The following is a 25,392-nucleotide window of genomic DNA, read 5'->3' as shown; positions in this document are numbered from 1 at the left end:
TTAATTTCCCTGACCTGGTGGGCCATCTCCTAAAGTTAAGTATTGGCCAGTAGTGGTAGGTTTTGATATAGATAGTAGGATTATTGTGTAAGTATCTATTGCTGTACATAAGAAATGACCGTTGATTTCAATCTTACTAAGCGGTGTGCTGACTTATTAATCATAACTCGAGCTGGAACCACGTGGCGGTATCAGAAAGATACCTGGCGACTCGTGAGCAAAGGTGACATAATCAGAGCTAATAAAACTAAGGCTAAAAAGAGCAACAATACACAACACGCAGTTTTGGTAAGAGAAGAGACGGAACAACAGGTAGAACAGTTAAAGAAACAATGCGCAGATTTGAAGGCAGCTTTACGAGCACTCCATAGTTTCACAACGGAACAAAGGCAGAGTTCAGTAGATGACGCCAAATGTAGACGACAAATAGAGAAGTTGCAGTCACTGCTCTCAGTGCACAACGGATTCAGTGACACCTTTGGACCGAATTTAGATCAGGAAAATGGCCCCGATTGGCAGGAACTCAATGAAACTGCCAAGACACTGAGAATCAGAATAGAGCCCACCAGGCCTCGAAAAGGAAAGCACCCGCAGCACCGACTGCACAGGCAGCACACAACCCCATGAATCCAATCACCATGCAGCGCAAGTCACTGATTGACGACGAACCCGATTTTGTGTACATCACCCCACTAACCATCACACAATTGAGAGATGCGTGCGACAAAATAGAACCATTCCAACCACAGCAGACATGCATCATTTCTTTGAGCGAGTAAGAAAACAGACAGTTATGTACGGTCTGGACGAACCGGAGGCTGAAGCTTATAGTAATGAGCCTTGACCCATCCGTTAGCTCAGCATTACTGGACCCACAGAATGTAGGCGTAGGAAGCCTCCAGGAGATGAAGGCAGCTATTTTAGACGTAAGTGGTTACAACAGAGGAGACCCCGTAGAAGGTCTTAACCGTTGTAGACAAAAGAAGGGAGAGCATCCGACTGCATACGCAGGACGCCTTTGAATACACTTTAAAGCGGTCTTTGGGGATTTAGTCCGTGCACACTTAGATAACAACAATACAACCAAATGGGCCTGCACTTTAGTCTCCCACGCCACAGAAGCAGGTCAAAAAGCTTGTGTGATTTATGACACCGCAGGCACCACTCATAACGAAGTATGGGTTTTAAAGAGACTCTCCAGATCTTGGGAACAATCCCTACATAGAAAGGCAGATCAGGAGAAGGCAGAAGCCAATATGAACCCAGTAAGGACACATCAGCACCCCGCATGGGTAAATGAGGGTAGAAATGAAAGACAGCACCCCAGAGCACAGGCACCACGAGGATGCTATAATTGTGGACAGCAGAGACATTATGCCCGCGAATGCAACGCCCCCCCCGAACCAGCAATCGAACGCCCACCTAGGAACAATGTTAGGCCCATACATAGCATTAGCGCCGATCAGGTAATGCCGCGACCAATAACACAGATTGACGGTGTTCGGACTCCCCAACCTGGGTCTGCGACACACTCTGGGACAAATCAGGCAGACCAGTAGTCACAGGCACAGTCCGGGACACCCAGTAGAATTCCTTTGGGACAAAGGAAGGTCCTGCACCACTTTAAACTCCTCCACAATGTTACAGCGTGACAAATGGTCCACCACAGACACCATTAGACTTAGTGGATCTGCAGGACATGTACAGCAGGGATACATTACGGCCCCTGTAGATATTCAACTCGGAAACATAAATACCAAGCACCTTGTTGTTTTGGTGGATTAGCCCCAAACAGCAGAGCACATTTTAGGAATCGACTTCATGAGCTCACACAACCTTTCCTTTGACCCAGTGAATAAGTGTGTTTGGAAAATGGCCAGAACAGCAAGAGCCCCCTCCACGCTCACAGTAGGAGATTATGAACACAGAATATGCTCAGAGGGAGATTATTGGTTTGACCCACAAGCGATTACCACAGATAAGACAATTAGAGAGGTCCTAAGAAAACATAAAGCATCCTTCGCCCAGCACAAGAACGATTGCGGAAAAATTCCTGGAACAGTCACCATTACAGGTCCCGATCCCAAGCCCCAGAAGCAATACGGTTTCCCACAGCAAGCCGAGGGAGAAATTGCAAAAGTAATTCAAAGTTTGCTAGACCAAGGCGTAATTCGACCTGTAGCCTCAACAAACAATGCCCTAATTTGGCCCATAAGAAAACCAGATGGTTCATGGAGACTAACCATAGATTACAGAGAACTCAATAAAGTAACCCCATTAGTAGTCCCCACCGTTGCCACGAGTCCCAAAACAATGCTAAAGCAGGGAGTACATGCTAAGTACTTTACTGTGCTGGACATTAGCAATGGCTTTTGGTCCATTCCTTTAGATAAGAATTGCCAATACAAATTCGCCTTCACGTTCCAAGGACAGCAATATACATGGACATGCCTTCCGCAAGGTTTCCACAACTCCCCCTCCATTTTTCATCGACAATTGGCAAACGGACTATCCACATTTTCCCGACCCGAATGCCTCATTCAGTATGTGGACGACTTGCTCCTACAAACTGACACAAAGGAAGAGCACTTTAACCTTCTTTCCGAATTATTAGGTCTCCTACACTCACTTGGATAGGACATAAAGTTAACCCGAAAAAAGCCGAGATCCTAAAAGAAAAGGTCCTTTACTTCAGCACCATTATCACACAAGGAAAAAGAGAGATCAAACATAAGAACTAGGAGCAGGAGTAGGCCATCGGGCCCCTCGAGCCTGCTCCGCTATTCTATGAGATCATGGCTGATCTTTTTTGGACTCAGCTCCACTTTCCGGCCCGAACACCATAACCCTTAATCCCTTTATTCTTCAAAAAACTATCTATCTTTATCTTAAAAACATTTAATGAAGGAGCCTCAACTCCATCCCTCTAGCAATGAAGGACAAAATTCCATTTGCCTTCTTTATCACCTGTTGCACCTGTAAACCAACTTTTTGTGACTCATGCACTAGCACACCCAGGTCTCTCTGCACAGCGGCATGTTTTAATATTTTATAATTTAAATAATAATCTCTTTTTCTATTATTCCTACCAAAATGGATAACCTCACATTTGTCAACGTTGTATTCCATTTGCCAGACCCTAGCCCATTCACTGAACCTATCCAAATCCCTCTGCAGACTTCCGGTATCCTCTGCACTTTTTGCTTTACCACTCATCTTAGTGTCGTCTGCAAACTTGGGCACATTACACTTGATCCCCAACTCCAAATCATCTATGTAAATTGTGAACAATTGTGGGCCCAACACTGAACCCTGAGGGACACCACTAGCTACTGATTGCCAACCAGAGAAATACCCATTAATCCCCACTCTTTGCTTTCTATTAATTAACCAATCCTCTATCCATGCTACTACTTTCCCCTTAATGCCATGCATCTTTATCTTATGCAGCAATCTTTTGTGTAGCACCTTGTCAAAAGCTTTCTGGAAATCCAGATATACCATAGCCATTGGCTCCCCGTTATCTACCGCACTGGTAATGTCCTCAAAAAATTCCACTAAATTAGTTAGGCACGACCTGCCCTTTATGAACCCATGCTGCGTCTGCCCAATGGGACAATTTCCATCCAGATTCCTCGCTATTTCTTCCTTGATGATAGATTCCAGCATCTTCCCTACTACCGAAGTTAAGCTCATTGGCCTATAATGACCCACTTTCTGCCTATCTCCTTTCTTAAACAGTGGTGTCACGTTTGCTAATTTCCAATCCGCCAGGACCACTCCAGAGTCTAGTGAATTTTGGTAAATTATCACTAGTGCATTTCCAATTTCCCAAGCCATCTCCTTTAGCACTCTGGGATGCATTCCATCAGGGCCAGGAGACTTGTCTACCTTTAGCTTTGTTTGCCTTTAGGGTTTCCTGACACAGTATTAGATAGGCCAACGAGAGGCGAAGCCATATTGGATTTGGTACTGGGTAATGAACCAGGACAGGTGTTAGATTTGGAGGTAGGTGAGCACTTTGGTGATAGTGATCATAATTCGATTACATTTACTTTAGTGATGGAAAGGGATAGGTATATACTGCAGGGAAAGAGTTATATCGGGGGAAAGGCAATTATGATGCGATGAGGCAAGACTTAGGATGCATCGGAAACTGCAGGGGATGGGCACAATGGAAATGTGGAGCTTGTTCAAGGAACAGCTACTGCGTGTCCTTGATAAGTATGTACCTGTCAGGCAGGGAGGAAGTGGTCGAGCGAGGGAACCGTGGTTTACTAAAGTAGTTGAAACACTTGTCAAGAGGAAGAAGGAGGCTTATGTAAAGATGAGACGTGAAGGTTCAGTTAGGGCCCTCGAGAATTACAAGTTAGCTAGGAAGGACCTAAAGAGAGAGCTAAGAAGAGCCAGGAGGGGACATGATAAGTCTTTGGCAGGGAGGATCAAGGATAACCCTCAAGCTTTCTATCGATATGTCAGGAATAAAAGAATGACTAGGGTAAGAGTAGGGCCAGTCAAGGACAGTAGTGGGAAGTTGCGCGTGGAGTCCAAGGAGATGGGAGAGGTGCTAAATGAATATTTTTCGTCAGTATTCACACAGGAAAAAGACAATGTTGTCGAGGAGAATACCGAGATGCAGGCTACTAGGCTAGAAGGGCTTGAGGTTCATAAGGAGGAGGTGTTAGCAATTCTGGAAAGTGTGAAAATAGATAAGTCCCCTGGGCCGGATGGGATTTATCCTAGGATTCTCTGGGAAGCTAGGGAGGAGATTGCTGAGCCTTTGGCATTGATCTTTAAGTCATCTTTGTCGACAGGAATAGTGCCAGAAGACTGGAGGATAGCAAATGCTGCCCCCTTGTTCAAGAAGGGGAGTACAGACAACCCCGATAACTCTAGACCAGTGAGCCTGACTTCTGTTGTGGGTAAAGTCTTGGAAAGGTTTGTAAGAGATGGGATGTATAATCATCTGGAAAGGAATAATTTGATTTGAGATAGTCAACATGGTTTTGTGAAGGGTAGGTTGTGCCTCACATACCTTATTGAGTTCTTTGAGAAGGTGGATGTGACAAATGTTGAATTCTTTACCCGTCAGTCTGGCCTCAATAAAACTCGAGATGGATTTGTAGGCATAGCATTATTTATTTTTAACCAACTTGCAAGTCTGACTCGCTTCACAAAAACCCAGAACACAAGCTGCCTCCTGGGTCTTCAGAATTGAGTGCTATTAGAGACAAAGGAATCTCTACAAATACATTCAAATGGCATCAAGTTTCACATACACGATTCCCATAGGTCATCCTATACCCCTCCTGACCTGGCCATACATCCTAATTGGCTCACTTCTCATTCCTTCACCCTGGCCTCTTGTTACCCAGCATCCTTTTCTCCTCCTCAACCAGGCACCCCTCCCCCTTCCTTGCCATGCTTTCTGAAATCCTTTGTCTGTGAACTCACTAGATTTAGACCGGCCTACATCTACATTACTGTAGCTAATATATTTAAACTAACTATCTTATATCACATTTGTCATTCCCTCCTTTTATCATTTCATGATAACCTATCTATTCAATCCGTAGCTACGGCCCCTCATCTAAAAAGATGCGTCGCTGCATTTCCAATTCCTGTTGTAGCCCCCCCTTCATCCGCTGCACCTTCGTGGATCCTAACAGCCAAGATTCTAGGGGCGTCTATCTGTTCCAGTGCACCCCGCATTCTACCCATCACGCATTTAAGGATGGCCAGGCCCACAAAGATGCAGCCAAGTGCCACTGCTAAATACATGGCCATAGTAATCAAACAGTCTTTCCAACCTCCAAATCCCCAGTTACCCCAAGAGCCAGGGTCCTGCATTCCGTCCAGGTGATCCCGTATGCGATCCATAAATTTAGTGATGTTATCGGTTAGGTCTTGAACTCCCATGATACACTTGCCCTGCACTATGGCGCATACCCCACCCTCACGGGCCAGATGATAGTCAAGAGCATACCGGTTCTGCATTGCAAACAACCGCAGCTGAGACAATTCCTTGGTTATTGCCCCAAGGGCTCCTTTGTTTCCAAGGATGGTAAGGTCACAAATAAAATAATTCCTATCGCTGACCGCCAAGGAACCCCCCACACCCCCCCAGTGTCAAGACGCTCAGAATTCCCCATCCGGTTAGTGGCCCCGGTTGGGCGCGGGAATCTGAGGTTTATTCCAGTTCTCGCAGAATTCAGTTGACTGCCCGGCGTGCCAACTGATTGTGCAGCATCCATGCTGAGGGGCAGGGGACTGTGATAGGGACTAGAGTCCCGATAGCAATTTGGCGGGGAAATGGGGGTGACAAAACATTGGTCACTGTGCCATTAAAAAAAAAGTAGTATCCTTGCTCTGTGCACAGGCTAGCATCACAAACAAAAAAGAAATGTACAGCACAGGAACAGGCCCTTCGGCCCTCCAAGCCCGTGCCGACCATGCTGCCCGACTAAACTACAATCTTCTACACTTCCTGGGTCCGTATCCCTCTATTCCCACCCTATTCATGTATTTGTCAAGATGCCCCTTAAATGTCACTATCGTCCCTGCTTCCACCACCTCCTCCGGTAGCGAGTTCCAGGCACCCACTACTCTCTGCGTAAAACACTTGCCTCGGACATCTACTCTAAACCTTGCCCCTCTCACCTTAAACCTATGCCCCCTAGTAATTGACCCCTCTACCCTGGGGAAAAGCCTCTGACTATCCACTCTGTCTATGCTCCTAATAATTTTGTAGACCTCTATCAGGTCGCCCCTCAACCTCCTTCGTTCCAGTGAGAACAAACCGAGTTTATTCAACCGCTCCTCATAGCTAATGCCCTCCATACCAGGCAACATTCTGGTAAATCTCTTCTGCACCCTCTCTAAAGCCTCCACATCCTTCTGGTAGTGCGGCGACCAGAATTGAACACTATACTCCAAGTGTGGCCTAACTAAGGTTCTATACAGCTGCAACATGACTTGCCAATTCTTATACTCAATGCCCCGGCCAATGAAGGCAAGCATGCCGTATGCCTTCTTTTTAAAAAAATATATATTTTATTAAAGTTTTTCGATCAAACAAAAATTTGTAATAATATATACATTGATCGTTTTTTAAATAAATAATATGCTAACTAACGGCAACTGCCAACAACAAAATAAGAAACAACAGAAATAATAACTAAAATAGTAACTTTGTGAAATCAAATATAAATAACTAATATATAAACACACACATAAAACCCCTGAAGACCCAAATGAGCCCTCCCCCTCTTCCCCCCCCCCCTCTCCCCCCTGGGCTGCTGCTGCTGCCTTTCCTATTTTCCTGCGAGATAGTCGAGGAACGGTTGCCACCGCCCGGTGAACTCCTGAGCCGAACCTCTTAATGCATATTTTATCCGTTCCAGTTTTATGAACCCTGCCATGTCGTTGATCCAGGCCTCCACACCAGGGGGCTTAGCTTCTTTCCCCATGTAGAATCCTTCGCCGGGCTACTAGGGACGCAAAGGCCAACACGTCGGCCTCTCTCGCCTCCTGCACTCCCGGCTCATCTGCAACCCCAAATATAGCCAACCTGCAGCTTGGTTTGACCCGGACCCCCACCACCTTTCGATATCACTGTTGCCACACCCACCCAGAACCCATGCAATACCAGACATGACCAAAACATGTGGGTGTGGTTCGCCGAGCTTCCCCGCGCATCTCCCGCACCTATCCTCCACTCCAAAAAATCTACTCAGCCTTGCTCCCGTCATATGCGCCCTGTGTAGAACCTTGAATTGTATCAGGCTGAGCCTGGCACACGAGGACGAAGAATTTATCCTACTTAGGGCATCTGCCCACAGCCCCTCCTCAATCTCTACCCCCAGCTTCTCCTCCCATTTTCCCTTCAGCTCCTCTACCATCATCTCCCCCTCGTCTCTCATTTCCCTATATATATCTGACACCCTACCATCACCCACCCATGCCCCCGAAATCACTCTGTCCTGGATCTCTTGCGCCGGGAGCTGCGGAAATTCCCTCACCTGTTGCCTCACAAATGCCCTCACTTGCATGTAGCGAAATGCATTCCCAGGTGGCAACCCATATTTTTCTGTCAGTGCTCCCAGACTCGCGAACATCCAGTCTAAGAACAAGTCCTTCAATTTCACAATTCCTGCTCGCTGCCAAGATTTAAATCCCCCATCTATAATTCCCGGGACGAACCTATGGTTGTTCCTTATTGGGGACCACACTGAGACACCCTTATGTCGTCTCCACTGCCCCCAAATTTTCAGAGTTGCCACCACCACTGGGTTTCTGGTGTATTTTTTCGGGGAGAACGGTAACGGCGCCGTCGCCAGTGCTTTTAAGCTAGTTCCCCTACAGGACGCCATCTCCAGTCTTTTCCACGCCGCTCCTTCCCCTTCCCTCATCCACTTACATATCATTGACACGTTGGCGGCCCAATAATAATCACTTTGACTCGGCAGTGCCAGTCCCCCTCTGTCCCTACTGCGCTGCAGGAACCCCCTCTTTACTCTTGGGGTCTTTCCAGCCCACACAAAGCTCATAATACTCTTGTCCACCTTCTTGAAAAAGGCCTTTGTAATCAGTACAGGGAGGCACTGGAACACAAAAAGAAACCTCGGAAGGACCACCATTTTAACCGCCTGCACCCTGCCTACCAATGACAGGGGCGCAACAAGCTTTTGGCCAAGGTGATGGCGACGAGGATAGAGGACTGTGTCCCTGGGGTGGTGCATGATGATCAAACGGGGTTTGTTAAAGGGAGGCAATTGAATGCTAATATACGGAGGCTGTTGGGGGTGATGATGATGCCCCCACCGGAGGGGGAGGCGGAGATAGTGGTGGCGATGGATGCAGAGAAAGCATTTGATAGAGTGGAGTGGGACTATCTGTGGGAAGTACTGAGGAGATTTGGAGAGGGGTTCATTAGATGGGTTCAGCTCCTGTACTTGGCCCCGGTGGCAAGTGTGATTACAAATAGGTAACGATCTGACCACTTCCTACTATATAGGGGTACAAGACAGGGATGTCCCCGTTACTGTTTGCGTTGGCAATTGAGCCAGTGGCCATAGCGCTGAGGGGCTCTAGGAAGTGGAAGGGGGTACTTAGAGGAGGAGAAGAGCATCGGGTGTCATTATACGCGGATGATTTGTTGTTGTATGTCGCGGACACAGTGGAGGGGATGCCTGAGATAATGCAGACACTCAGGGAGTTTGGAGAATTTTCAGGATATAAATTGAATATGAGGAAGAGTGAACTGTTTGTGATGCACCCCGGGGAACAGGGCTGGGGAATAGACGATTTACCGTTGAGGAGGGTAAGAAGAGATTTCCGGTATTTAGGGATCCAGGTGGCCAGGAACTGGGGAACCTTGCATAAGCTTAACTTGGCACGACTGGTAGAGCAGATGGAAGAGGACTTTAGGAGGTGGGACATGGCGCCCCTGTCATTGGTAGGCAGGGTGCAGGCGGTTAAAATGGTGGTCCTTCCGAGGTTTCTTTTTGTGTTCCAATGCCTCCCTGTACTGATTACAAAGGCCTTTTTCAAGAAGGTGGACAAGAGTATTATGAGCTTTGTGTGGGCTGGAAAGACCCCAAGAGTAAAGAGGGGGTTCCTGCAGCGCAGTAGGGACAGAGGGGGACTGGCACTGCCGAGTCGAAGTGATTATTATTGGGCCGCCAACGTGTCAATGATATGTAAGTGGATGAGGGAAGGGGAAGGAGCGGCGTGGAAAAGACTGGAGATGGCGTCCTGTAGGGGAACTAGCTTAAAAGCACTGGCGACGGCGCCGTTACCGTTCTCCCCGAAAAAATACACCACAAACCCAGTGGTGGTGGCAACTCTGAAAGTTTGAGGGCAGTGGAGACGACATAAGGGTGTCTCAGTGTGGTCCCCAATAAGGAACAACCATAGGTTCGTCCCGGGAATGATAGATGGGGGATTTAAATCTTGGCAGCGAGCAGGAATTGTGAAATTGAAGGACTTGTTCTTAGACTGGACGTTCGCGAGTCTGGGAGCACTGACAGAAAAATATGGGTTGCCACCTGGGAATGCATTTCGCTACATGCAAGTGAGGGCATTTGTGAGGCAACAGGTGAGGGAATTTCCGCAGCTCCCGGCGCAAGAGATCCAGGACAGAGTGATTTCGGGGGCATGGGTGGGTGATGGTAGGGTGTCAGATATATATAGGGAAATGAGAGACGAGGGGGAGATGATGGTAGAGGAGCTGAAGGGAAAATGGGAGGAGGAGCTGGGGGAAGAGATTGAGGAGGGGCTGTGGGCAGATGCCCTAAGTAGGGTAAACTCTTCGTCCTCGTGTGCCAGGCTCAGCCTGATACAATTCAAGGTTCTACACAGGGCGCATATGACGGGAGCAAGGCTGAGTAGGTTTTTTGGAGTGGAAGATAGGTGCGGGAGATGCGCGGGGAAGCTCGGCGAACCACACCCACATGTTTTGGTCATGTCTGGTATTGCATGGGTTCTGGGTGGGTGTGGCAAAAGTGATCTCGAAAGGTGGTGGGGGTCCGGGTCAAACCAAGCTGCAGGTTGGCTATATTTGGGGTTGCAGATGAGCCGGGAGTGCAGGAGGCGAGAGAGGCCGACGTGTTGGCCTTTGCGTCCCTAGTAGCCCGGCGAAGGATTCTACATGTGGAAAGAAGCTAAGCCCCCGGGTGTGCCTATTTCCCTCTTGAACGGAACTCATATTGCCTATCCACCCTCAAAATCTCCCCCAACAATCTCTCCCTTTCTTTACCCTCTTGTTTCCCCTTATGGGCCCTTATGGAGATCAGCTCCCCTCTAACCACTGCCTTCAGCGCCTCCCAGACCACTCCCACCTGGACCTCTCCGTCATCATTGATCTCTAGGTACCTTTCAATACATCCCCTCACCCTTACACATCCCCCCTCATCCGCCAACAGTCCCATATCTAATCTCCAGAGTGGGCGCTGCTCCTTTTCCTCTCCTACTTCCAGATCTACCCAATGTGGGGCATGATCTGAAATGGCTATAGCCGAATACTCCGTTCCTGCCACCTTCGGGATCAGCGCCCTTCCCAGGACAAAGAAGTCTATCCGGGAGTACACTTTGTGGACATGAGAGAAGAAGGAAAACTCTTTACTCCTTGGTCTAGTAAATCTCCAGGGATCCACTCCTCCCATCTGCTCCACAAAGCCCTTAAGCACCTTGGCCGCTGCCGGCCTCCTCCCGGTCCTAGATCTGGACCGGTCCAGCCCTGGGTCCAGCACCGTGTTGAAGTCCCCCCCCCCATTACCAACTTTCCCATCTCCAGGTCCGGGATGCGCCCCAACATACGCTTCATAAAGTTCGCATCATCCCAGTTCGGGGCATATACGTTCACCAGCACCACCGCCTCACCTTGCAATCTGCCACTCACCATCACGTATCTACCCCCACTGTCCGCCACTGTAGTCTTCGCCTCAAACAATACCCGTTTCCCCACCAGTAATGCCACCCCTCTATTTTTCGCATCCAAGCCCGAGTGGAATACCTGTCCCACCCATCCTTTTCTTAATCTGACCTGATCCGCCAGTTTCAGGTGCGTCTTCTGAAGCATGACCACGTCTGCCTTTAGCTTCTTTAGGTGCGCAAATACCCTTGCCTTCTTAATCGGCCCATTCAACGCTCTCACGTTCCACGTGATCAACCGGGTTGGGGGGCTCTTTACCCCCCCCCCGTCGACTAGCCATCCCCTTTTTTAGACCAGCTCCTCACCTGGTTCCCACGCACCCGCTTATCCCCCGGACGGTGCCCTCCCGTCCCGACCATCCCATCCCGTAACAGCTCCCCCTTCCCCTTAGCAGCAGCAACCCAGTTAACAACCCTCAACCCTCCCCGCCCCCTGCTAGATCCCTCTCTAGCTTAGTTGCTCCCCCATATTGCTTCCGGAAGTCAGCAAACTCTGGCTGACCTCGGCTTCCCCCGTTTATCCTTAGCCTCCCATTATGTGAGGCCCCCTCCTTCCTGCGCCCCCTTTTCCCGCCACAATTTCCATAGCGCGGGAACAAAGCCCGCGCTTCCCTCTCGGCCCCGCCACTGATGGCGCAGCTCCCTCTCTCCTTCCCCATCCCCTTCCCCACCAGTGCCCACATTTCTTCGTGTGTGTCCCCCTTCGAGGGGAAAGAAAATTTTCCCCCATCTGATTCACAGTCCCTTGCCACCACCTCGCTACTTCATTTCAAACACTCTTTCTCAAAACTAGTCCAACTTCTCCTCTTCAATAAATGTCCACGCCTCGTCTGCCGTCTCGAAGTAGTGGTGTTTACCCTGGTGTGTAACCCACAGTCTTGCCGGCTGCAACATTCCGAATTTCACTTTCCTCTCGCCACCTCCGCACTCCAATCCTGATACACGCGGATCACCGCGTTCTCCCACCTGCTGCTCCGTGTCTTTTTCGCCCATCTCAGGACCATCTCCCTGTCCTTGTAGCGGTGGAACCTCGAGGTATTTCTCCTGCCTTTGGTCTTCTCACGAGGATAAGGTGGAGGTGTGCGCTTGGGTAGAGCCGGTGCAGACTCGACGGGCCAAATGGCCTCCTTCTGCACTGTAAATTCTATGATAATCCACCTCGGCTCCGTTGATGCTGACAGGGGTGTGTACAGTACTTTGCTTTCTGAAGTCAATGACCAGCTCTTTAATTTTGCTGGCATTGAGGGAGAGATTGTTGTCGCTGCACCACTCCACTAGGTTCTCTATCTCCCTCCTGTATTCTGACTCGTTGTTATTCGAGATCCGGCCCACTTTGGTTGTATCGTCAGCAAACTTGTGTATGGAGTTGGAACCAAATTTTGCCACGCAGTCGTGTGTGTACAGGGAGTATAGTAGGGAAATAAGACGACATGGATCAAAGTTGAATAAGATTGTAGGTTCCTATTTCATCTTGTGCAAATACAATGTGTACCTACCTACTGGATGAAGTAACTGATCATAACTGTTGCAATATTTTTTTTAAAATTTATTCATGGGATGTGGGCATCGCTGGCCAGGTCAGTATTTATTGTCAATCCCTAATTACTCGAGAAGGTGGTGGTGAGCTGCTTTTTGAACCATTGTAGTCCATGTGGTGTAGGTACACCCAGAGTGCTCCTAGGCAGTCCCAGGATTTTGACCCAGCAACACTGAAAGAATGGTGATTTATTTCCAAGTCAGGATGGTGAGTGGCTTGGAGGTGCCTTTCCAGGCGATGGTGTTCCATGTGTCTGCTGTCCTTGTCCTTCTAGAATAGATGGTTGTGGGTTTGGAAAGTGCTGCCTCATGAGCCTTGGTGAGTTCCTGATGTGCATCTTGTAGATGGTACACATTGCTGCTAATACGCATTGGTCATGAGGGTAGCGAATGTTTGTGGAAGGGATGCTAGTGAAGCGGGCTGCTTTGTCCTGGATGGTATCGAGCTTTTTTGTATTAAAAAAAATTTAGAGTACCCAATTCATTTTTTCCAATTAAGGGGCAATTTAGCGTGGCCAATCCACCTAGCTTGCACATCTTTGGATTGTGGAGGCAAAACCCAGGCAAACACAGGGAGAATGTGCAAACTCCACACAGACAGTGACCCAGAGCTGGGATCGAACGTGGGACCTCGGCGCCGTGAGGCAGCAGGGCTAACCCACTGCGCCACCGTGCTGCCCTTGGTGTCGAGCTTCTTGAGTGTTGTTGGAGTAGCACTCAGCCAGACAAGTGGAAAGTATTCAATTACACTCCAGACTTGTGCCTCGTCAATGGTGAATAGGCTTTGTGGAGTCAGGAGGTGAGGATTCACCTCTTTGGGGCAGCACGGTAGCATTGTGGATAGCACAATTGCTTCACAGCTCCAGGGTCCCAGGTTCGATTCCGGCTTGGGTCACTGTCTGTGCGGAGTCTGCACATCCTCCCCGTGTGCGTGGGTTTCCTCCGGGTGCTCCGGTTTCCTCCCACAGTCCAAAGATGTGCGGGTTAGGTGGATTGGTCATGATAAATTGCCCTTAGTGTCCAACATTGCCCTTAGTGTTGGGTTATGGGGATAGGGTGGAGGTGCTGAACTTGGGTAGGGTGCTCTTTCCAAGAGCCGGTGCAGACTCGATGGGCCGAATGGCCTCCTTCTGCACTGTAAATTCTATGATAATCTATGATTCCTAGCCTCAACCTGCTCTTGTAGTCAGGTTATTTATATGGCTAGTCCAGATCAGTTTCTGGTCAATGGTAACCCCAGAATATTGGTAGTCGGGGATTCAGTAATGGTAATGTCATTGAATGTCAAGGGGTGGTGGTTAGATCCTCTCATGTTGGAGATGGTCATTACCTGCCACTTGTGTGGCACGAATGTTACTTACCATTTGTCAGCCCAACACTGGATATAGTCCAGGCCCTTGCTGCATTTGGACCTGGACTGCTTCATTATCTGAGTTGTCGTGAATTATGCTGAACATTGTGCAATCATCAGTGAACACTTCTGACCTGATGGTGGAAGGAAGGACATTATTTCATAACCCTGAGGAACTCCTGCAGTAATGCTCTGGACAGAGATAATCAACCTCCAACAACCACTACCATCGTGGCAGGTTTTACTCCAACCAGCGGAGAGTTTCAACCGATTCTCATTGACTCCAGTTTCGTTTGGGCTCTTTAATGCCGTACTCGGTCAAATGCTCCTGGATGTCAAGGACAGTCACTCTGGAGCACAGCTCTTTTGTACTGGTTTGTACCAAGGCTGTAAGGAGGTCAGTACTGAGTGACCCTGGGGGAATCCCAAACTGAGCATCAGGGAGCAAGTTATTGCTAAGCCATTGCCAATTGATGGCACTGCTGGTGGTCTCTTCCATCACTTCACTGATAATTGAGAGTAGACTGGTAATTGGTTGGTTTGGATTTGTCCTGCATTTAGTGTACAGGACATTCCTGCGCGATATTTCACCATTGCCAGGTCGATGCCAATGTTGTGACTGTACTGGAACAGCTTGGCGAGGGGCGCAGCAACTGCTGGAGCACAAGTGAACATGAAATATTGTCAGGCCCAGAGCCTTTGCAGAATCCAGTGCCTTCAACTATTTCTTTTTTTTTTTTTTTAACATGTTTTTATTAAGAATTTTTCAACAATATTTTCCACCATATAAACAAACCCCCCCCCCCCCATAACAAAGAAACGAAAGAAAGCTCATGTGGCAAGACATGAACATGGCAAGTCAATGAGATACAGACCTTCGTACATAGGATTCTTTCCGTACATGTCAGTTTCCAGATCATGCATGTATTTTCTTGCTCAAATGCCCCCCAGAGAAATCCCCCCTTCCCCCTCCCTCCCCCCTGGGTTGCTGCTGCTGCTGTCCGACCCTCATCTAACGCTCCGCGAGATGGTCTAGGAACGGTTGCCACCGCCTGTAGAACCCCTGCACAGACCCTCTCAAGGCAAACTTTATCCTCTCCAACTTGATAAACCCTGCATTAGCGTTTATCCAAGCCTCCATGCTGGGGGGCTTCGCCTCCTTCCACATTAGCAAGATCCTTCGCCGGGTTACTAGGAACGCAAAGGCCAGTATACCGGCCTCTTTCGCCTCCTGCACTCCCGGCTCATCCACTACTCCAAATATTGCTAGCACCCAGCTTGGCTTGACCCGGACTTTCACCACCTTAGATACTGTTCCCGCAACTCCCCTCCAGAACCCCTCCTGTGCCGGGCATGACCAAAACATATGGACATGGTTCGCCGGACTTCCTGAGCACCTCCCACATCTGTCCTCCACCCCAAAGAACCTACTCAGCCTCGCCCCCGTCATATGCGCTCTATGAACCACCTTAAATTGTATCAGGCTAAGCCTGGCACACGAGGAAGAGGAATTAACCCTACTTAGGGCCTCTGCCCACAGCCCCTCCTCAATCTCCTCCCCCAACTCCTCTTCCCATTTACCCTTCAGCTCCTCTACCAAAACCTCCCCCCCTCTTCTTTCATCTCCTGGTATATCGCCGACACCTTGACCTCCCCGACCCATACGCCCAAAATCACCCTATCTTGAATCCCCTGTGCCGGGAGTAGCGGAAATTCCTTCACCTGCCGCCTCACAAATGCCCTCACTTGCATAAAGCTGAAAGCGTTTCCCGGGAGTAGCCCAAAATTCTCCTCCAGCGCCCCTAAGCTCGCAAACGTCCCGTCAATGAACAGGTCCCCCATTCTTCTAATCCCTGCCCGATGCCAGCTCTGAAACCCCCCGTCATTCCTTCCTGGGACAAACCGATGGTTGTCTCTAATTGGGGACCATACCGAGGCTCCCGTCGCACCCCTGTGTCATCTCCACTGCCCCCAGATCTTTAGCGTTGCCGCCACCACCGGGCTCGTGGTGTACCTTGTCGGCGAGACCGGCAGCGGTGCCGTCACCAGCGCCCCCAGGCTCGTTCCTTTGCAGGACGCCATCTCCAGCCTCTTCCACGCTGCCCCCTCTCCCTCCATCACCCACTTACGGATCATTGCCACGTTGGCTGCCCAATAGTAACCACCCAAATTCGGCAGCGCCAACCCTGCTCTATCTGCTACGCTCCAGGAACCCCCTCCTTACCCTCGGGGTCTTGCTCGCCCACACAAATCCCCTAATGCTCCTACTTACCCTCTTAAAGAAGGCCTTAGTAATCATAATTGGGAGGCATTGGAATACAAAAAGAAACCTCGGGAGGACCACCATTTTAACCGACTGTACCCTACCCACCAGCGAGAGTCGAAGCATGTCCCACCTTTTAAAATCCTCCTCCATCTGTTCCACCAGTCGCGTCAAATTAAGTTTGTGCAGTGCCCCCCAGCTCCTAGCTACCTGAATCCCCAACCTTCAACTATTTCTTGATATCACGGGGGTGAATCAGATTGGCTGAAGACTGACGTGATTCTAGGGACCTCAGGAGGAGGCCGAGATTAATCATCCACTTGTCACTTCTGGCTTAAGATAGTTGCAAATGCTTCAGTCTTGTCTTTTGCACAGATGTGCTGGGTTTCCCCATCATTGAAGATGGGGATATTTATGGAGCCTCCTCCTCCTCCTCCCCCACCATTCACGACTGGATATGGCAGGACTGCAGCGCTCAGATCTGATCTGTTGGTTGTGGAATCACTTAGCTCCATCTATTATGTTGTTGGCATGCAAGTAGTTGCTTCCCCAGGTCGACCATTTTCTTTTAGGTACGCCTGATGCTGCTTCTGGCAATCGGCAAGAGGATTCCTTGCCCATTTTTGACCTGATGCTGTGAGTCTTCATGGGGTCTGGAGTCGATGCTGCAGATTCCCAAGGCAGCTCCCTCCTGACTGTATACCACTGTGCTGCAACCTCTGCTGGATCTGTCCTGCCAGGGGAACCGGGCAGTGATGGTGATGATGGTGTCTGGGACAATGCCTCTAAGGTATGATCCTGTCAATATGATTATGTCAGCTCATTGCTCGACTAGTTTATGAGACAGCTCTCCCAATTTTGGCACAAGCCCCCAGATGTTCGTAAGGAGGACTTTGCAAGGTTGATTGGGCTGAGTTTGCCGGTGCCATTTCCACTGTGCCACTACCTCCTCTGTCTTACTGTGAAAGAAAGCAGCTTATGATTCAAATCAAACTTCAGCTCAGCTCATTCAGTATTAACAATATTAGATAGTTACAAATATCCAGTCCTAATCACAAGTGGATGCTATATTTCACATCCTGGATTATACTATTGTGTAAGTATATATAGGGCAGTACAATTTCCTTGGAAGAGGCTGATATAGCCTGAGGGAGTTGCTTGATGCCACTGAACCAGAGTAAGTATTTATGACAGAATCATAATGGCGTAATTGAAAAAATAAAATCTTGTTGACGTGGTCAAAGCTTCTGCAATTTTAAAATCTCAAATCAAAAGCAATTTTTGCTGCACTGATTTCAGCAATTTGTTAAAATGATCCATTAAGTTTTAAATATTTGTGAATTTACAATTTATAATTGTTAACAGATAGCTCTAGAATCCTCTAAAATATCTACATTTTACAGGGGTGTGATAAAGGTTGGTACAACAATCACTGGTCAGCATGTCAAAAATTACTTTAACATACACACATTATTAAATTCTAAAAGTCAATTCCTCAACATGGTCTCTCATCCTTCCCGACCAAACACAAACAATGACCTTTGCTTCTGTGATGGAAAAAAAAATGAGTCAGGAAAGAAAATTTCACAATGTGCAAATTTTAAAAGAACTTTGACCAAGGCTGTTTGTTAAATGTCCATTCTGAGTAAGAAAACTGAATATTAACCAAAAAAACGATTATTTGTCTAACTCACCCTCATATTAGTCTTGGCATATACAGGTGCACATAACTAGTGGAGTAAGCGGAAACATCATTTATGAGGGACATGCTCAATGAATGGCACAAAACCAGTTGACTTGTCCTGGTGTAACACAATCAGAACACATCCCGAAATGCAGTCTTCGGCCATTTTCCATAGCTGAATAATAATGCAATATTTGCTCTCTTGAACTAGCTGCAAACGTGCACCAGACACTTCAGTAAACTGGAGGGCGATTACAAAAACATTCCAATCTGTAGAAAGGAAAGCAAAAATTCTTAAACGGAACTGCATTGACACTATAATCCACATGTACCTTCACCTGTTGTAGAGAGGCTCATCACACAGCTGCTAGGTTAGACATATGACAGAGATGAAGAGGAATTTCTTTTCTGAGAGTAGTGACTCTGTGGAATTCTGTACCGTAGAGGCTGGGTCATTAAGTATGTTCAAGGCTGAGAAAGGCAGATCTTTAATCAGTGAGGGAATCAAGGACTATGGCGGGAAAATGGAGTTGAGCATCATCAGATCAGAGATGATCTCTTTGAATGGCAGAGCAGACTTGATGGGCTGAATGGCCTACTTCTGTCCTGATGTCTTAGTCTCATTTTAAATTACTGGTTCTATTGGTTTATCAGGAGATCCAATACTAATACAAAGAATATATCTTTGTGAATTAGTGAGAAAAACACCTGACAATGCACAAGTATCTGCTTACGGGAATAAAAACTACCAATTAGCTCTAGTCACACAACAGGTGCAAGTAACTATAACACAAATGGTTTCTTCAAGTATATTGGATAAGTACACAACACGTATATTGAATAAGTACAACAAGTATATTGGATAAGTACATAACAAGGGCTAATCAGTTGTTATTTGATTAACAAAAAACCCTAAATTGATTAAGATAACAGAGAGAGGGAATAATTAACTCTCCAATGTCTTTAACAAGTGGTGAAACCGCGGAGAAGAATTGGGGAATCTCCAAAAATAAGTCTACAAAAAGGGCAACAAGACAATTCAAAACGAACATCATTGTGGAAGGCAAATGCAATGTTACATTTTTCTAGAATTATAAACAGCAAGAGTGTCAACAAGAATTGAAATGGAGCGTTCATCAAGACCGAAACATGGCAATTAGCTATTTCGAGTATCATCACAGAAGACACCAACAATCACTGGAAGTTTACAAGTAACCTTAAATAAATAAGAAAATAGATAAGAACATAAGAACTAGGAACAGGAGTAGGCCATCTGGCCCCTCGAGCCTGCTCCGCCATTTAATGAGATCATGGCTGATCTTTGTGGACTCAGCTCCACTCTCCGGCCCGTTCACCATATCCCCGAATCCCTTTTTAGAACATAGAACAATACAGCGCAGTACAGGCCCTTCGGCCCACGATGTTGCACCGAAACAAAAGCCATCTAACCTACACTATGCCATTATCATCCATATGTTTATCCAATAAACTTTTAAATGCCCTCAATGTTGGCGAGTTCACTACTGTAGCAGGTAGGGCATTCCACGGCCTCACTACTCTTTGCGTAAAGAACCTACCTCTGACCTCTGTCCTATATCTATTACCCCTCAGTTTAAAGTTATGTCCCCTCGTGCCAGCCATATCCATCCGCGGGAGAAGGCTCTCACTGTCCACCCTATCCAACCCCCTGATCATTTTGTATGCCTCTATTAAGTCTCCTCTTAACCTTCTTCTCTCCAACGAAAACAACCTCAAGTCCGTCAGCCTTTCCTCATAAGATTTTCCCTCCATACCAGGCAACATCCTGGTAAATCTCCTCTGCTCCCGCTCCAAAGCCTCCACGTCCTTCCTATAATGCGGTGACCAGAACTGTACGCAATACTCCAAATGCTGCCGGACCAGAGTTCTGTACAGCTGCAACATGACCTCCAGACTCCGGAACTCAATCCCTCTACCAATAAAGGCCAACACTCCATAGGCCTTCTTCACAACCCTATCAACCTGGGTGGCAACTTTCAGGGATCTATGTACATGGACACCTAGATCCCTCTGCACATCCACACTTTCAAGAACTTTACCATTAGCCAAATATTCCGCATTCCTGTTATTCCTTCCAAAGTGAATCACCTCACACTTCTCTACATTAAACTCCATTTGCCACCTCTCAGCCCAGCTCTGCAGCTTATCTATATCCCTCTGTAACCTGCTACATCCTTCCACACTATCGACAACACCACCGACTTTAGTATCGTCTGCAAATTTACTCACCCACCCTTCTGCGCCTTCCTCTAGGTCATTGATAAAAATGACAAACAGCAACGGCCCCAGAACAGATCCTTGTGGTACTCCACTTGTGACTGTACTCCATTCTGAACATTTCCCATCAACCACCACCCTCTGTCTTCTTTCAGCTAGCCAATTTCTGATCCACATCTCTAAATCACCCTCAATCCCCAGCCTCCGTATTTTTTGCAATAGCCTACCGTGGGGAACCTTATCAAACGCTTTGCTGAAATCCATATACACCACATCAACTGCTCTACCCTCGTCTACCTGTTCAGTCACCTTCTCAAAGAACTCAATAAGGTTTGTGAGGCATGACCTACCCTTCACAAAGCCATGCTGACTATCCCTGATCATATTATTCCTATCTAGATGATTATAAATCTTGTCTCTTATAATCCCCTCCAAGACTTTACCCACTACAGACGTGAGGCTCACCGGTCTATAGTTGCCGGGGTTGTCTCTGCTCCCCTTTTTGAACAAAGGGACCACATTTGCTGTCCTCCAGTCCTCTGGCACTATTCCTGTAGCCAATGATGACATAAAAATCAAAGCCAAAGGTCCAGCAATCTCTTCCCTGGCCTCCCATAGAATCCTAGGATAAATCCCATCAGGTCCCGGGGACTTATCTATTTTCAGCCTGTCCAGAATTGCCAACACCTCTTCCCTACGTACCTCAATGCCATCTATTCTATTAGCCTGGGGCTCAGCATTCTCCTCCACAACATTATCTTTTTGCTGAGTGAATACTGACGAAAAATATTCATTTAGTATCTCTCCTATCTCTTCAGACTCCACACACAATTTCCCATCCCTGTCCTTGACTGGTCCTACTCTTTCCCTAGTCATTCGCTTTTTTCCTTTAGAGAGGCATCTATCTTTTTCTTAAAAACGTTTAAAGAAGGAGCCTCAACTGCTTCACTGGGCAAGGAATTCCAGAGATTCACAACCCTTTGGGTGAAGAAGTTCCTCCGAAACTCGGTCCTAAATCTACTTCCCCTTATTTTGAGGCTATGCCCCCTAGTTTTGCTTTCCCCGACCAGTGGGAACAACCTGCCCGCATCTATCCTATCTATTCCCTTCATAATTTTATATATTTCAATAAGATCCCCCCGCATCCTTCTAAACTCCAATGAGTACAGTCCCAGTCTACTCAACCTCTCGTCATAATCTAATCCCCTCAACTCTGGGATCAACCTAAGCTCGATAGATTTCAAGGACTCAAAATGAAAAAGCCACCCAAGTCAGAAACTAGGGATGCGAACTGCAAATCAGAATCGGGAACCCAATGGCTGGATAATTTCCGGGATCCAACTCGTACCACAACTTATCCCTCATGTAAAGCTATCTTAAAATGCAAATGTGGCACGGTAGAACAGTGGTTAGCATTGTTGCTTCACTGCTCCAGGATCCCAGGTTCGATTCCCGGCTTGGGTCACTGTCTGTGCGCAGTCTGCACATTCTCCCCGTGTCAGCGTGGGTTTCCTCCGGGTGCTCCAATTTCCTCCCACAGTCCAAAGATGTGCAGGTTAGGTGGATTGGCCATACTAAATTCTCCTTAGTATCCAAAAAAAGGTTAGGTGGGGTGACGGGGATAGGGTGGAGGTGTGGGCTTAAGTATGTTGCTCTTTCCAAGGGCCGGTGCAGAGTGGCCTCCTTCTGCAGTGTAAATTCTATGATTCTAATTGGGCAGAAGGGAGTTTGGCACCCAATTAGTGGTGCTGAACCTGGAGGCGTGAAATGCCTGGTGAGCGCAAGCAGCATCGTCAGAGGGCAGCCATGATGGGGTCTTCTGCTTGGATAAACAGGCAGTTTCTCGGAGTGCCAAGAGCCTCAGCAAACACAATAGTGGCCAAATGGAAAATAAAGCGTATGATCGTCACTCAGCTTTCAAAATTCATCAACGTAAGAAAAACCTGCCTCAAACTCAAAAGCTTTGCACTAACATACACCAGGACCGTTCGGTTTCAGTGATTTCAACCTGGAAAATTCCCATCTTGCCCTCCCCATCACATTAACAATGGGTCGTCAATTGGGGGGTAAACCCATTCCCTGTTCCCCACCCTACCTTGGAAAATTGCAGCATTTTGGAGGCAGCAGGATCCAATACCAACTTATGGGAATGTGATTTTCAAATTGCACCCCACCCCTACCTGATCCCACCAGCAATTGAAAATCGTAGCTATATTTCCAAAGTTCCTAAGCCACAAACAAACTATATAATATGGTAACAATTCTAAGGGGAGTCAATTGAATATGGATGGGTCCCACTGATTACAAACATGTTAATAACAGTATGTATTTTGGAAGGCAATAAAATAAACCATGGTAAATATGTAGCCGTTCATTTTGCAATGGTTGACATTCATTCACTGTAGCTGGGTCAAAGTGCTGAAACGTCTCCCACAACAGCATTGAGTGTACCTACACCACAGGGACTGCAGTGGTTCAAAGAAGGCCACTCACTACCGCCTTCTCAAGGGCAATTAGGGATGGGCAATAAATGCTGGCTAGCCAATTCCATCGTCGAATGAATTTTTTCAAATACATCGACAAAATTGATAATGAACAAAGAATAAAGAATACAGCACAGGAACTGGCCCTTTGGCCCTCCAATCCTGCGCCAATCACGTGCCCTATTTAGACCTTCTATACCCCGTCTTCATGCGCCTATCCATATAAGTCTTTAAGGTCGCTAATGTATCTGTCTCAACCACCTCACTTGGTTGTGCATTCCAGGCCACCACCACCCTCTGTGTAAAAAACTTGCCCCACACATCTCCACTGAACCTTTCCCCTCTCACCTTGAACCTGTGCCCCCTTGTAATTGTCATTTCCGTCCTAGGAAAAGGTCTCCAACTGTTCACCCTAACTATACCCCTAATAATTTTATAAACTTCCATCAGTTCACCCCAGGGCCTCCGTCTCTCCAGGGAGAACAATCCCAGTTTATTCAATCTTTCCACATAGCTAATATCTTCCACACCAGGCAACATCCTGGTAAACCTTTTCTGTACTTTCTCCAAAGCCTCTACGTCCTTCTGGGAGTGCGGTGACCAGAATTGGACACAGTGGGCGAAATTCTCCGTTATCTGCGCAAAGTCCGCCGATCGGCGCCAAAAACGGCGCAAATCCGACTTTCATCACGCCACCCAAAACGTCTCAAAGTCTCCGGCCCGGAATGGGCTAGCAGCGACATGACGGAATCCGCGCTTGCTCACGTGCTTCACGCCGTGTGGCAATGGGTGCGACGGTGTCAGACATGGGGAACGGTTTGCGAGCCCTGGGGCATTCCGTGCAGGCGGCGTCTGTGGCCCAGGACATGGCTGCCCTCTCACAGGAGGCCATGAGCCAGTGCCAGCGCCAGATGGCAGAGGAGCTCAATGCCATGGCCCAGTCTCTGCATGCCATGGCCCAGTCTCAGCAGGCCATGGCCCAGTCTCTGCAGGCCATGGCCCAGTCACAGCAGGCCATCGCTGAGGGCATCGGCGCCATTGGCCATGTGCGAGCCGGCGTCGCACAGTCACAGGCAGGGTTTGCCAATTCCCTGAGCTCCATGGCTGCAAACCTGCTGACCCCTGTCGATACCAGCATGGGCCTCCAGGACTGGCAGCGCCAGATGTTGGGGGGGCGTCGGATGGCCAGTCCGTTCGCATCCCCCACCCATGTAGAGGCCTGGGGGCCATCGGGCACCCCGAGGGAGGAGGAGGTGCTGTGGTCCGTCCCGGGTCCCCCTGTAGGGGACGGCCCGGGACTCCCCCCCTTCCGTCCCAGGTGCATCGGGTGGGCAACGGGCAGGACAGGCTGGCAGCTCGCCATCCCAGTCGCCCGGGCCGCAGCCTGGCCCATCTAGGCCAGGGCGCCCCAGGAAACGGCCGCCAAAGGGATCCAGTGTCAGAGGGCAGGAATCACAGGAGTCCACCTCCAGTTCTGCTGTGCCGTCTGGGGAACCACGTAGACGTAGTCAAAGGGCCCGTAAGGCCAAACAATTAGACACTGAGTAAGTTGGCATGGGTGCAGGGCACAGATGAGTTTTAGGGGCTAGGGCACGTGCATGAACTCCTTTGGTTATTAAAGTCAATGTTACATCTACAAAAGCTGCCTTTGTGCTCTGTCCAAAGTGTGCGGGGGTGTCATGTACGTTGAGCACAAGTGTGTGTGTGTGTGTGAGGGGTGGTTTTACCTCAGCCCCAGGGAGTCTGCCCCCTTCCCCCTGGGCCGCCATCAACATCCCCCCGGGCAGAGGACGGGACCGTGCGCTGCAGTGTCACAGCCGCATGCAGGGATGGTCCGGGTGGATGGTGGTACTGTGGCCATGGGTCAGACATAGTCCAACGATGTGGAGCCAGGAGCTCATCGCAGGGCGGGTTGTCATCATCCTCCATGGCCTGCAATAGACACGCGTCCACCGGCAACTGTGTGAGCCCGGCCCGTTGTGCCGCAGGTGGATCGGCAATGGGGGGGGGGGGGGTGGTGTGCATGCGGGTGGGGTTGGGGAGGGTGGTGAGGGTGCTGGATGGGTGGGGGGTGTGGGTGGTCGGCTGTTGCCATGGTGTGCGGTCTGTGGCCATACTACCCGATTCCCACGCCCATCTAGTCAGTGAAGCAGGCGTCTATCAGCCTGTCCCGTGCCCGCTGGGCCTGCCGGTAACGGTGGACAGCCACCCGCCTGTGTCTAGCCCGTCTGCCCTGACCATTGCCCCCATCCCCCTCATCTGGGGAGGACTCCGCCCTCCTCTGCCTGTGGCACATCGCCCCTCTGCTGGGCTATATTGTGCAGGACGCAGCACACCACAATGATGCGGCCGACCCTATCTGACCGATACTGGAGGGCGCCCCAGA

General features: G+C 48.6%; 1 protein-coding gene across 5 annotated transcripts in view; it reads right to left on the bottom strand.

Moving 5' to 3' along the window:
- The window catches only part of nubpl (nucleotide binding protein-like), a 203,511-nt gene that overhangs the window by 14,925 nt on the left and 163,194 nt on the right, over nucleotides 1-25,392 (bottom strand). For 4 of the 5 annotated variants that reach the window (XR_011937644.1, XR_011937642.1, XR_011937640.1 and 1 more), the window contains one exon: nucleotides 18,278-18,537. The gene's annotated coding sequence lies outside the window, so the exon portion shown is untranslated. Of the gene's footprint in view, nucleotides 1-17,907; nucleotides 18,538-25,392 lie in introns of those variants that run through there. The other variant, XM_072488359.1, reaches the window with a different exon arrangement.

The sequence above is a fragment of the Scyliorhinus torazame genome, chromosome 2 (genome assembly GCF_047496885.1).
Source record: "Scyliorhinus torazame isolate Kashiwa2021f chromosome 2, sScyTor2.1, whole genome shotgun sequence".
NCBI lineage: Eukaryota > Metazoa > Chordata > Chondrichthyes > Carcharhiniformes > Scyliorhinidae > Scyliorhinus > Scyliorhinus torazame.
Note: the sequence above shows the minus strand (reverse complement) of the source record. Positions and strands in the feature narration are given on the sequence as shown.